Raw genomic sequence first — 9,393 nt, forward strand, 5'->3', positions numbered from 1 at the left:
TCCGATATTGGCTCTGAAGTAGTAAATAAGGCGAATCTTGCGTCGATGAAGGCAGCCATTACAGGTAATGGATTCGCAACATTCGCTCTGATCTTAAAAAGAACTTGTCGATCCTGAAAAATGCAACAACCACTTTGAAGAGAAAATCGTTGGTTCAAAATGAGAGCACTTTATTTTAAAAAGATTCCAGTTTTTCGAAGAGGTTTTGCAAATATAACACCGTGATCGCTCTACCGCCAACACTCGAAATGATTTCCATGCATTTCAATTTCAATATTTTTTTTCCATTGATGTTTTTTATGGGTGGCTCAAAATTTGATTGTCCAGAGATTTCAGTAAGTCCTATTAAAAGTCAGTAATCATAGAACTAAAATGTTGTGTTGTGTGAAAGAAGGCTGTGTTTCTGTTTTTCTAATGACTGTTAACAGAGATAATACGAGGAGGTTCGGCAAAACAGCAGGTATCTCAATTTTGGTGTGTCTTAGCTCAAGAAGATGTTCCAAGCCCGGCTGCTTCTGAATAGGCTTTCTAGGCTCTCAGCGCACCTCTATAGCGAGCACTTCTATTGACCAGCTCCCTTTCAGAGAATGGCGCTTTGCCATTATCGTCGAGCTACTTAATTTCAGAGACGATTGTTTGCAATCCAATAGCGTTTTCTCAAAACAATTTCAGACCTGATTGAAAATCTGCGTGGCTTTGGACCAATTTAAATGAGATCTTGAATGCCAACGACATGAGTCGCTCTTTGATTTCCAGGCTTGCCAGTTGAAAGGGCAGCCTTAAAGTCCCTAGTGGCATATCCAGTCGTCACTATATTGGCTCCGAGCAAATATTGCTCGAGCGGAATGAGTTACTTTATGCTAACAATATTTTTGCTTCTTTAAATATCTTTCAAATTGCATTACACTCACACGGGTAATTTTTAGCTTAAACTTCACGTAGAAAATAGCCTGGCATTTATAATGCATTTTGTGTGTGTAACATGCATTAGTTAGCACGACAAACGTACAAAAAAATCAATTAATGAAGGCTTACTTCCTACGTAGGTATCCTGAGAAGAGGAGGTATCTTCCCCGACATCTACTGCAGTGGTAGATAAATTTTTATAAGGCAGCTGATCTGGCATTCAAGAGAACTCAAGCCAGGATGCTCGTCGCTCTTGCATTATTCAAATACTGTCAGATTGGCAGCATCAAAGTACCTGTCAGGCTTAACGGAGCTGCGTTTCCTGATGCCCTGAACCTGCTGCCTTCAGCAGCACAGCCGTTGCGTGGCATCATGCAAGCCGTCGTTCTCACACGATCATTCTTATCAATGTACCTTTTATTAAACAATTTTGATTTATTGGCCGTTTCTCAAACAGTAATAACTATTAATATGAGAGTTAATTCGCTTTCTTTAATAATTTTGACGTGTTTAAATATTTTTTGTGAGTTTGGTTGAAATTTAATGCATTTGTTGAGCAATGCTAAAATACATAAAATCGTTTAATGGTGCGAAGCGCTATTATTGCATGTGTTACTATTTTGGATTGGTATGAAGGTGCCAGATTTAAAATATTAGTTGTAAGTACGACTTTACATTTAAAAATTTGGTGATTATAGAATTTTTTTTATTTTCTTTTTAGCTTTATCTCAGAAAACAGCAGACATAGTTTTACAACAAGCCAACCGCTAGAGGTTTGATAATGAAATCGAATGTAGCAATCAAGGATATATTGATGTCTAAATTACCCAACATTGTGACGCATGGTATGCCTGAAAGTTATTCTTTTAAATGCGTTTGAAGCTGCTTGAAAGTCAGGGTCATTCTATATTTTTGACGATAATCTCAAGTATCCTTGATACAGTTCGGGGCTATTGCTGGCGAACCGTGAATCGTTTTCTCATCAGAAAAACGTTCCCGGTAGAGTTTGCCCATATATTTATAATGAATCAATCGTCTACTGCATTTCTGGTAATGTAATGCATTTTGAGATCTTAAGATACCGTCCTGAGGTGTCTATTTTTTTTTCAAGTTTTGAAGCGAGATTTCGTAACGCAGAAACATCATGCAGTCAGAAGGTGTGGCGATAAGTCTACATGGTGCTGATGCATGCTAGGGTTAGATCAAGTTCATCAATGATTTGGTTTGAAATTGAAATCAGTTTCCACATTGATCAAGAAGCACCTAATAACTACATATTAGCAGGCTGTTAAAAGTTCATTATTTCGATGTGCGCACAAAAACTACCTTGTAAGAAATTGAATCACAGACGCCGATTCTACATAGAAATTAGCTTTTCATATAACAGATGAGCTATAAATGAAGTGCGCTCTGAAGTTAGCAGATTACTTAGCGTCCACGAACTTAGCGTCCATAATAGTGACGTTGATGCGAGTTCAGCTCGGCGTTTTTAGCATATTTGATGGCTAAATTACTATCTAGATCATAAGTCGATGTCAGCATCAATTATAATACTGCGTTTACTCTTATTTAAAAATAAACCCATACCAAAAAGCAACAACGGTAAACTCTCTAATTACAAGCCAATAGTAAAAGAATGCCGTTGTTGTACCTAATGAAATTACCGGGTTTGATAAAGCCTCATAATTGCTCACATCTCATTTCCATGACGAAGAGAGAGTGACATGAAGTTTTTCTGATGGCTGATGTGCTCGAGCTTGTTTCTAACGATCACCACTCAATAGCAGCAGCCAACCTCACTTGTCGACAAAGACAAGAAAAATTTTTCAGTTTATGAACGTGTGGGAAGACTCTGTGGGCAGGTTGTGGTTACGTCGAGGCTGCTTCCTTGCAAGGCCACAGCTGAATAGCCAGAAGCTCAACGCAAATTTAACGTTCCAAAAAATGCCTTGGTGAAAAATAGCACCTCTGATTTTTACGGAACCATATTCCAGTGACATGAATTGACTTAGGTATGTAGATTACATATTGAAATTTGAGGACTAGTAGATCAATTTTACTTGACTTTTAAATGTTGTGGTGCGTTCAAAAACTTTACAAAATTTTAAATAATTAGGTAATGTCAATAAAACGGGGTTTTATTAGGCAGTAGCTACATGATTGTTACGAATATGGTTAACAAGGATGCGAATAAACTTAAACATCCAGAATCATCCCGTGTGAAGCGGACCTTGCAACTTTAAAATTTTGTCCATCAGCTCACCTTTTCAACGTCATTAAATCGTAAAAGTGTAATTAAAAATGGTTAAAGATTATTGGAATAGAATCTTTCAATGTTTAGCACTGCTCTAGAATAAAGTTAAGCCACGGTAAGTACATTTATTAAAATAAGGAAATGCCTTCTGGTCTCCAATGTTCCGTCATTTTTTCTCACCGATCTTCTTCCGTCCCAATTCCATACGCGCCATTCACGATTGTAAAGTTTCTGAGATTTTAGTGTTCTTGGGCTGCTGGAGTGACGTGTTCCCGGCCTTTTAACGACCCTGGGGAACTTTATTGCCTTGAAAAGTTGGTTGAGTAATTCTCTTTGCTGAATGGAAAAGCGAAAACGTTTTCTCTAGCGCCTCAAATGCTGGTGTCACAATTTCTGATACGTCGGAGATTGGTAACCCCTTGTCGGATAAATAAAGAAGCTAATGAATATATAACTTAGCTCGCGGGCTAATTATAATAACATTTCAAACAGAAGTAATACAAATTGACGCATGAATTCCGGAATATTTCAAGGTTGCCGAGCAGTATAGAATATAATAGTAATATTTTATCCGGATACAGCGGCTAATATGATTATTATATATTGTGAGTAACGTTGGAATTTCTAATCATCCAAGATACAATCATACAAGAAAAATACTGTACGAAATGTTAAACCTAAATTTCATTCGTTTACAAATGACAAGACGCGAGACAATTTTCATGCAAGCTAGAGAGAGTGGAGAGCATCCGTCATCAGCAGATGTACGCCACACATTATGCATCACACCGATGAGATTTGAGGCGTTTTTGCGGCTGAGCATTTGCGGAAGTTGTAGCATTTCTATCTGAATATTCCGAGACGACGAGCCATTGGAAGAATACTAGGAAAAGTCAAAACGGTTGATCGTATGGGTGATGAAAGGCTCGAGGGAGCGTCACAGAGCTTGCAGCTATCCGCAGCAATCTGAGTGAGTGGTCCGCACAGCGCTCTGCCCTTCCAATGGCGGGCTTTAGAGACCACAATAAAAAGGGCACCACAATCTTCTCCCACTGCCCCCATCATTTCACGAATCATTCATTCCATCAGAACTGGTATCGTCGGATTCTTTGATAAGAGACGTAACGAGCAAGCCGCGAGACGGTTGCTTGAGCACGATCGTCATGCGGCTTAAAAACTCACAGGGAATAGCGCAGAATCTTCATCGGCGGCACGGTGATAGAAGCATTTATTTTCTCCAACGTTTAGATAAAGGACGGAATGGACGAAAGCACGTCTACAACAGAAACTTTATTGTTGTCGTCTATATAGAAATAGATGATTTCCCGCTAGTAAAATAACTCTGTTACTCCATAAATGTCAGAATTCATTAATATGAATATTGTTATTCTAAATACCAAAACGCCATTAAAACGAACGCTTGATCTTAATCGAATTAATATTCAAAATACCTAGCACTGTCAATTGAATTTGGAATAAATTAAACAAACTGAGTTAGCGAATGGGATGCTGGAATTACAACAGAACAAACACTCAGTTTCTTTTAATAATGAGAAACTGCATATTCCACTTATCATATAAATATAATACAACTAAAATCAATACATTAGCTTCTACTCAATAGGTATACAATTTCCTGATATTTCAATCACAAAGTGATTCTCTTTGTGCGCAACACTCGATAAACTCAATTCAAACATTCTGACATTTCAAATATTTTCTCACGTGTGATTCCTGCTGAAATGATCTAAGTGCTGAACTTCCCAGTTATCCAGCTAAATAAATAGAGAACTTATAGGCAAGACATCTACTATTTTAGGGAATTGTAGTCTTTGGTTCAAATTCTCTATTTATCCTCCCTTCGGACGAATATAGTTGATCAGCATAACATTGACATACGAATCGATGATGGTTTAGACAAACAATGTTGTTTTGGTTCGTGAATGATTAGTGAATCATGAATCTTGATCAAAAGCGAAACATATCACCGAGGCAAGAATCTGCAACGGATGCTATTAAGGATGCATGAAAGAGAATAAAATTGAATTCCGAAATTGTTTCGAATATATTTTGGATTTGTTCCGCTCGCAATGTCATCTGCTCAAGAGTTTCTCATGGGAATTTGTTGAAAAATTGCTCAGTTGGCTAAATGATTTGAGCCGAAGTCCCCAGCCCATCCAATCATAGAGCTAATACAAAGAGGGTTCAAATTTGCCTCATTTCTATACAGTCAATCAAGCACTTTGAGTAAATGGCAAAAAGTTGAACGATTTTCGATCTGGAACGCTGACTACTAATGCGCCTCAGATGACGAAAGGTCCCGGTGTGGGATAAAGCCATATAGTCAGCGCTCCAAATAAGGGAATAGTACGTGGTGCTGTAACAGTTTTATCTGATCTTAAATGCGAAAATGGGTCCCCATCTTAACTCCTTTACGTTGATGAGCATTTGTAAAATCATATTAGCTGTTTGTAATACATAACAATGTACTTTCTTAATATAAAAGAAATTGCACCTAAAGCTTTTAGAACCTTTGCATCGTAAAATAATATATATTAAATAAATAATAACGCCTCATACTGTAACATTAATATTGCTTGACCATTCTGTCTCCTACAATTTGAATATAAAATAGAATGCACTTTAAAGCCGCTGTGTAAATTTAGCAACGGCGTCGATGAAGCGCTCAGTTATGGTCAAATGGTCGCGTCGTGTACGAGTGTAACCATTGAGAACCGTCGTTAATGGCCACCTAACAATTAGAAGAAAGGCTCAGATATTGCCGTGTTTCCTGCGCTGATGCCATCGCGATCATTGACACGTCCTTTGCTCGGTCGTTTTGCCGTGGCAACGATATGGCTCATGGTTAGAATGTCCTTTATATGAGGACAGGCTCGACGAAACTCTTACCATGGACTTAGGTAATGGTAATATTACTATTAATGAAAATTATACTCCTATGATTTGGTGAAAAGTAATTACGATCTCAGCCGAGCAAATTTGGCGAAACTCGGATTGATTCGTCGGAGCAGTCAGTTTAACCATTGGGAAGCTTGATGGGGTATATTAGCGTTTTTTTTATTTTAGTGCTTATATCATTAGCCTGCTTGGTGGATATACCTGTCGCTTTTTTAGCTTTTAATATTTTACACATCGTTTTTATATTGAATTCATTATATTCAATTGCTTCAAAACTTAGGAAAGACTATTATGAGACGAAGACTTTTTTCTTTAATGGCTCCAACTTGGTACCCCTCATATATTTATGGTCAATGTTTGATATTCCTAACGGTCGCTGAAACGAACAAAAACATGAATTTAGGAGATTATTGTTGACAATTAAGAATTTTTCATGTTGAAAAAATTGATCAAGAATCAAGCTTATGTAGTCTGAACTTGACAATTGTATTTGTTCTGTTCAAGAATGGTAGGATTCGTCTCGTAGACCAATTTCAATTTGTCTCTTAACATGGAAAGAATAATCAATCTCTTTGCGAATATCCACTTACTTCTGTTTGGGGCCGCATAATTTTGTCCTTAGACATCAAGGCAGTAATGTGAGGCATTAGCATTTGTTTGGCACTGAGAACAAAGCGAATTCCAGAAAAAGTTTTTGATCATCGAGAGAACGTGGTTGGGGCGTACCGTGCTCCGGGAACATTGTTGAGCGACTCATCTATTCTGGATGCCAAACTTCACAGCTCGAAACAAGTCTGGTCATTTTTTGGCGCACGCAAGAGATGGAAGGAGAGCCGTAAAGCCCGAGCTGTAACCGCCGGATGAAATGTTAGCGAGCCGGCAATGCAGGAGCTCCCAAAAATCGCCTGTGTAATGCCGGCGTGCAATGAATGCAATTCCAAAACACTCATGCAACATAAACTTTCATGGTAGCGGCACGAAGAGCTCCTATATCTTCTCAAAATAGCCTCGACGGCTCAATGCTCTGGTCTTGCTATTAAATTCTCATCGAGCTTTTCAATTATGAGTAGCCTTTACTTGTGATTTTTAAGGGGCTGATTTTGGGTTTGTGATTTCAACAATGCGAAACTATGAAAACTAAAGAAGCCTTGTGATGACATCATGTATCATCAAACTGAATGAAGTGAACTAATTCAATATAACAAACTGTTTTTTTTTCTTTACAGTGCTATTTTTCAGATACTTGATTTCCATATTCTTTTACATATCTTAACCTAATAAAAAATTTTGCTTTTACATAGATCCAAAAATAGAAATATTTAATTTCAGCATGGAATCTTTATTGATAACTATTTATAATCTTGAATTATTGCCGATTTGGGACCATAGCTAGATGAATTTTCTTAAGAATTTCAAATCAAACTGTAAACCATATACTTCAGCTATTACCACATATATACGTATAGTGGCGACTGATATGGCCGTAACTTGCATGGCATTGTTAGGGAAGAGTATCAATTTGCATCAATTTGTGAAGATGAAATTTTGTAATAATAATTTTCCATTTAGGTTGCTTATCCGCACTCTAGGTTGCTATTACTTCCATAATTTATTCCTTTAGGCTCTGATGAGATCTGGACTAGACTGCATCACGGCGCAACTCAGTTGTAAATGACCAGTGTGTAAAATACACATGTAAAGCTCTACTGCACTTCCCATGAGTCCAGCTTAATGCATGACAGTACTAGAGTAATTTACATGAGTGATAGCGTTCTCACTATGAGTTGTGCGGTCGTGAACACAAAGTTATTATGGTCTTGGTCAGTGTCGGTGTAACTTCTTTACCTGAGCCCCTTTCAATAGCTGTTTTGTTTCAACTGATTGTCCATCATGGACGTGGTCACCCTAAGGCCGGGTTCACACCATACTGCCGGGCACGTGTCAGGCATATGCCAGTCATATGGTACACTTCAATATTCTTTTATGCATTCTTATAGAAGCAGTCACACCAGCCGCACAAGGGACTTGTCATGCCCATGGCAGGAATGGAATATTGGAGTATGTAATGCAATTTTGTGGAAGTGCATTAAACAATATTGGACTGTACCGTGACTGGGATGTGCCTGACACGTGCCCGGCAACGTGGTGTAACTGGCGTGACTGTAACTGGCGTGGCAGTGACTGGCGTGGCTGTAACTGGCGTGGCTGTAACTGGTGTGGCTGCAACTGACGTGGCTGTAACTGGCGTGGCTGTAACTGGCGTGGCTGTAACTGGCGTGGCTGTAACTGACGTGGCTGTAACTGGCATGGCTGTAACTGACGTGGCTGTAACTGACGTGGCTGTAACTGGCGTGGCTGTAACTGGCGTGACTGTCCATGGCTAGGCCGTAAACATACGAACAAAATTCATATCAAAATTAAATCCAAACCTTGAATATGAGGGAACAAAAGAAAAAAGAAATTAATAAATCGTCAGAAGTGAACCGGGCCATAGGTCATACTTCTTGCATATATTGAACGGAGTGTTTGAAGATATGACGTAAAATGAATTTAATCAACGTAATAGTGTGTTGAAAGAGGTGGAAAAAGGTAAAAAGAAGGAACGCTCTAAATTTACATTGTTTAAACGCGGGTGCTTGAGACAGCGTAGAATCGAAACATGTTGAACATCAACTCATCATTTAAATTCTTGTTTGGTTTAAGTTCATAAACTTTTGTTTAATTTACCGACCACAAAGCTCGAAATATTTGTAAGAAGCATAGCGCGGAAATATGATTGGATTTTTTTTCCGAAACTGGGATCATCTCGAGTTTTTTGGGGGAACTCTCTGTTGCATTTCCTTATCAAACCCTCGCTGAAACCATACTGAGCCCTCACTGAACCCTCGCCGAACTCTGAACGAACCCTCAGCGAACCTTCAATTTACCCTCACCTAACCCTCACCGAACACTCATCAAACCCTTACCGAACATTAACCGAAACAACACCGAACTCTTACACAAACCACTCCAAATCATCCCCTAACACTCACTGAACCCTCATCGAACCCACACCGAACCCACACCGAACCCACACCGAACCCTCAACGAACTCGCACTGAATCCACACCGAACCCTCACCGAACCCGCACCGAACCCACACCGAACTCCCATCACACAATGCATCCTTAAACGGACTTCAGGATCAATTGCAAATGATTGTAATGATGTTAGGACGATTGGAGTGGCGTTCATTAACGGGAACAAGATCCAAATATCTGCGATCTGTTGTCAAGAAATTATAAATTTTAAATGATTAGTTGTGTGAATGGCTG

Source organism: Hyalella azteca, unplaced genomic scaffold (assembly GCF_000764305.2).
Source record: "Hyalella azteca isolate HAZT.00-mixed unplaced genomic scaffold, Hazt_2.0.2 contig7978, whole genome shotgun sequence".
In the NCBI taxonomy this organism is placed as follows: Eukaryota; Metazoa; Arthropoda; class Malacostraca; order Amphipoda; family Hyalellidae; genus Hyalella; species Hyalella azteca.